This window comes from Pseudorca crassidens, chromosome 3, assembly GCF_039906515.1.
Source record: "Pseudorca crassidens isolate mPseCra1 chromosome 3, mPseCra1.hap1, whole genome shotgun sequence".
In the NCBI taxonomy this organism is placed as follows: Eukaryota; Metazoa; Chordata; class Mammalia; order Artiodactyla; family Delphinidae; genus Pseudorca; species Pseudorca crassidens.
In genome coordinates, this window is record NC_090298.1 from 115,306,516 (window position 1) to 115,312,515 (window position 6,000).

The window sequence follows — 6,000 nt, forward strand, 5'->3', positions numbered from 1 at the left end:
TTCTCTCAAATTCTGGGCTCCAATAGATGTACCTACTCATTCCACAACCTAAAGAAAACAGCAAGGACGAAAATTTTGTTAAAGTTCTACTGAACAGCCAGACAGTTTTGTTGTCTCTATGGCTAAGACATTAGAAAAGAATCATTGATTCTCTTAGAGAATGATTCCCATTCTGATTCTTCTCCATGTCCAGAAAGTTGCTGAAAAATCGAGGCCACTTTAGAATAGATCACAATCTGGAGACTTTCAAAGCTCCCATTTAGCTGAATAATTCCATTTTTCTCTCTTTCTGAAGTCTGATGTTTCTGGTGAAAAAACAATTCTGCCAGTAACACATAAGGACTATCAAAAAGCCAAGAAAATCTGCACATGCAATGAAGTTGCCTGAATAATAATGGGGTTCATGTTCCAAAAGGAGATTAAGGTAATGTTTAATTTTAGTTCCCTGAAGGTTGTCTTACATTTTTCCAAAAGGATTTATTCCTGCAATCTTCTGTGACAATCAACACAATTTAATTTTGAGGTAATCAAGAGAGGTAATTTAGTATTGTGGGAAAAGTGCTGCTGATTTTGCCACAGATTTTACTGTAAAGCCATGCAAATCACTTTCTGTGCTTCAAAATCTTTACTATAAAAAAGAAGGGAATTTGATTAGATTACATTAGATATTCACAACATTTTTTTCAAATTCTAAAGTTCTATTCTGAGCCTCTAAATTTTTCTATCCTGACAGTTCTGGCCTTTATAAGATGTCCCATGCCAATTGCCATACAGAATAAATTAGAACCCCTTCTGGTTTCATGAAACATATAGCCTGTAAAATAGCAATAGTCAGATGTTCTTCATGTATACAGAGTCTTATGATTAGATTTTACTCATTTGAATTTAGTGCAGAAGGAAGCTTCTTTGTACATTATATTTTACAAGGATTTACTATTAAATTACCACCACAAGTAAGATGGCAGGTGGAGGTTTTTAACTGCTTATGACAATAATATTTTCAAGTGCTTCTTCTCAAGGGGTTCCTGGTATAATGAATAGCACTCTGGGTATGAGCCAAGAACATGGATCATCAGCCATTAGCTTTATGTGTGACCTTGGGCATGTCTCTTAGCTACCCTGAGCCTTGTTTGCTTCAATTATAAATAAAGGGGTTGGATTAGGTGGTTCAAAATTAATTAGTGGGCTTCCCTGGTGGCACAGTGGTTAAGAATCTGCCTGTCAATGCAGAGGACATGGGTTCAAGCTCTGGTCCAGGAAGATCCCACATGCTGCAGAGCAACTAAACCCATGTGCCCCAACTACTGAGCCTGCACTCTAGAGCCTGGGAGCCACAACTACTGAGCCCTCGTGCCACAACAACTGAAGCCTGCATGCCTAGAGCCCATGCTCTGCAACAAGAGAATCCACTGCTATGAGAAGCCCATGCACCGCAATGAAGAGTAGCCCCTGCTCACCACACTAGAGAAAGCCCACGCAGCAGTGAAGACCAAATGCAGCCAAAAATAAAGAAAGAAAGAAAGAAAGAAAGTTCCCTTTAAAAAAATAAATAAATAAAATTAGCAAAGCTTTTTTTTTTTTATAAAGTTGATGTGCAAGAGCATGTAGTGGTTAAGTGTAAATAAAGGTATCAGTGCCTTTAGTAATACGGAGAATGAAAAGGGGTTTGGAAGCACTTTCTGAGTGAAGAAGGAAGAAAACCTATGACTGTCAGCCACAAAAAGCAATAGCATAAATGGAGTAAAGCCCCAAGTCCCACTTCATTAATTTATACACAATAAATCCATTAAATGAATGAACTTGGTTTATACACAACACTCAGTTGGCCCTATGAGAAAAACAGGAAGTTTCCCATGTCTATGAAGAACCACCATTAAGTAATGGAAAGGCTTTAGAGCCAAATATAATTAAGTTCAAAACCCCAGCTCTAATAATTCCCAGATATGGCCTCTACATCAAATCGTTTTTTTTTTTTTTTTTTTGCGGTACGCGGGCCTCTCACTGTTGTGGCCTCTCCCGTTGCGGAGCACAGGCTCCGGACGCGCAGGCTCAGCGGCCATGGCTCACGGGCCCAGGCGCTCCACAGCATGTGGGATCTTCCCGGACCAGGGCACGAACCCGTGTCCCCTGCATCGGCAGGCGGACTCTCAACCACTGCGCCACCAGGGAAGCCCCCATCAAATCGTTTTAACTTCAAGATTGTTGTGAGGATTAAGATAACATAAGTGAAAGTGCTTAGCACAGTGCTTGGCACATAATAGGTAACGACAGATAGTAATCCTTCCATTAATGATGTGAAGAGAGTCCATATATAAGTTTAAAGAAAAAGACCTGAGGTAAAAAATTATAGCTAACTTTAACTGAGTGCTTACTCTGTGTCACAAGGCACTGTTAGGTACTTTTACACATTTAATCCTTAAAACAACCCTGTAAGGTAGGTATTATCATTATCCCCAGTAGAGAGAGGAGGAAACAGACTCAGAGAGGTTAAGCAAATTTTCCCACAGTCACAGAGCTAGGAAGTCATGGAGTTATGATAGAAAACTGCTTTGCTGTTTCCAAAAGCCAAATGCTAAACCATTTCACCATATGTCCAGTACATTATGTCAAAGGAGTATATTATTAAGTGCCAGATAAGTCAGCAATTAAGCTGTATTAGAGCAAAACTATATGAAATTGTCTCCTAGGCTAGGAATTATACAAGCATAAAAGAATAGGAGAATCTTCAGTGTTTGTGATGTAGGATGACAGAGTAAAGCAAAGAATGGCTTTAGCAAATGAACAGAATTAGGAATGGGCAAGGCGAGCAAACCAAACACTCTAGCTAGAACAGTGTCCATACGGCAAGTTCTGAGGATATATGTTTGGAAAGATAAGCATTGACCAGTCTGTGGGAGCCCTGAATGCCAGATTAACAACTATAAAATATTTTTCCAGCATATTATGTATATACAAGATAATAAGTATTTGTTGATTGTCACAAAGTAGTGAACATTAATTTCAAACAGCTACCCATGGAAGTAGGAAACCTGTTTTCTATACGGACAATGTCTATTCAACTTGGGTTCCCCTGACCAAACTGAATAGGAAGAAAACATGTTGGCACACTCTTTTTAACTCTTTCACTCTGTGATGTGCTTCATAATTTCAAAATCTTTTTAAAAATCATATTGCAATATAACTGACATATCAAGATCTTTATAGCAGCTTATGGTCAAGAATACTGAACTCACTGATAAAGATAAAGGGAAATGATCAAGATGAGGACAGGAAAAAAGATGAGGAGAATTTTAAAATAATAGAGCTCTAAAAAGGAAGAAGAGTATTCTAAGAAGATACCAGCGCATGGAATCCAGTGAAAAGGTCAGCTCAGATGGCATAGGAGATCCCAGGGTCAGGCCTCAGACCTAGGTAACTACTGAAGAGCTGAGGACAGGTTGAGGGCACCCAGACCTACAGGAAGCTGGACAAAGGGTCTGGCTTCCTAAATACAAGAGTGTGTTCAGGTTGGACGTACAATATTAGCAACAGAAAGAGGAATATAACAGTGTGATTTCACTAATGTGCCTAAAAATATTACATTTTGACTTAATTTAGTATATTGTGTTTCTTACCACAAAGATTACAGTGGTTTCAAATAATCCATTTTCTCAAACCATCCCTGAGAGGCATGAAGGAACTCATAATGGTTTGCTACTTACGTGTTGAACTTGTATCTCTGAAATGTGCAAACAAGTTAGACTAGAACTTGGGGTTCCTAGTAAATATTTTATTTTAATTGAACTTTGAAAGACTGAAGCTTTAAAATCTAAAAATTTTCATCTGGGATGTTTAGTCTGTAGCTAGTCATCGGATGGTTAGAAGTTTGGCATGACTAATTCTTCACAGTCCATTTGCTAAATGACACATTATAAAAGCAAGCACCACTGAAAAGGATGTTCTTGTTTCGAAAGCTTCAACCTCATTGTAGACTGACTGTTTTATGTGGGTCCGTGGCTAACCGTTTTATGGTGCAAGAGGCTCTAACCACATATATATGTTAAAGACGCCTTGAAATGTTCTCACATTGGCAAGGACTAGGAACACTAGATAAAGACCAGAGAGGCTGTCATTCTGGTCCCAACATAAAGGCCACCCAGAAGGATCAGGATTTTATAATCCTGATTAAAATAAGATTTATTAACCCCTGAGATGCTTATTCTTAAAAAATAGCTTTACCCTCTCTATCCCAAAATTAGAAAACTTGAGCTGAAAAGTAACTAGATCTTAGTAGAACAGTTGAGAATGCTTACTAAGTAAGTTCAGTAGGGCTGCTTCAAAACTAAAAAGTTGAGCACTGAGAGATCCAAACAATGATGACAGAAAGTTTAAAGAAGGATCCAGAAATTGTAGTTTAGGTTGACACATTGTTGGTAGCTGTGTCTTTAAAGGACTTTGTCTATTTCACCTAATTTGTCAAATTTATAAGCATAAAGTTGTTCCTACTATTCCCTTATTGTCCTTTTACTACTGGTAAGGTTTGTAGTGATTTGACAATATTGGGCTAAGTAGAATTGTTTGAGAAAGAAAAAAAAAGGGAGGGAAATTTGAGATTGCTTTATGTGAAGCCATAACTTTTCCAAGGAGCATTCCATCGCCGTCTCAGCCAAGAAATGCAGATGAGGCAAGCGGGGGAAAAAAGGAATTTTTTTTATGGTTCTAGTGATGGGCTGTTGGTTGGATTAGCTGCCCATTTGTCTGCAAGCTGCTTTCTCCTCCCATTCCGAGCTCCCTGCCATCACAGTGCAGCTGCTGGCCAGGAAGCCTGAGGAAGGGGCTCCCTCTGGAGCTGATGGCAGTGGCACTTTGGAAAGTGCTGGCAGGGGGTGGGCTATAAAAAACAATTTGGTCTGGGAACAAAAGGCATCAATCACAGCAGTGTCATCAACCCTTGATTTGGATGAGGGGAGAGAACTTTCTGGGTCATCCTGGAAGCAGGAAAGGAACAGACATCATATTTAGTAATCTCCCCTTTCCAATGGACTAAAGTATGTAGTTAATTTAATAGGAAAACTATGCTGGACTGCTCCACAAAGATTTTTTTCTTTAGTCATGTCCTTCAATGAGGTGGGAGAAAGCTATCTCCCTTACAGTATTTATCTGAAATTGCCAAAAATCATTGGACTCTACATTTAGAAGTGAACTTCTCTACTAAAGGCTCTCATAAGCCAGGGAGTTTCTGAGATTTAGTTAACTTCTGTAAAGTAAATGAAAGGTGCAAAGTTAGTACAGTGAATGTTATTAGTAAGGGGACTAACAAAAATAAAGAACCCAAGATAAGCACCTAAAGTCAAAGAAGTAGCAAACAAAGAAGAATTGAACCATCTCTGAATGAAAATTCAAAGCTTAATCTAAATAGTTCTTACATAGAGTTAACAACAAGAGAGAAGTGGCAGTATTTCTGTGATGGAAAAGTACTTCTAGAAAGTATCTGTGACACTTTCAAATCAAGCTAATCTGTGGCACCCTTAAGCCAGGGCAGATAAACTATTGCCCTGGGTTCTCCAAATGGGGGGGGGGGGCGCTTCTACATGTCATCCCAGAGCTAAACTTCTAAAGAAGTAAAGAAAAATCTAAACTTCTGTTTAGTCCCAAGTCATAAGAGAGCTGCATGCTTGCTTGCTTTTTTCTATGATCTCTTTGAGTCCTAGAGAAAGAAACTAAATGAAGTGGTATATCTTTTTTAACCAGAATACCACACTATCATTCAGTGCAAGAGAAATGCATTAAACCACCACTACTTAACAATAACAAATGTGTACACAGGACTTTGATACCACCTGACAGGTTATGTCAGAAGGCAGTCTTCTCATTTTCTTATTCATTCTATGCTATACTTTCCAGTTCTGGCCCATGAAATAATGACCTCAAATGTGTCCCAAGTTTAAAAATCCTATGGCTAACTACATTGTTTTCCATCTGCATGTATTTTTATCTATTTTTCCTCCAAAATGTATCTCA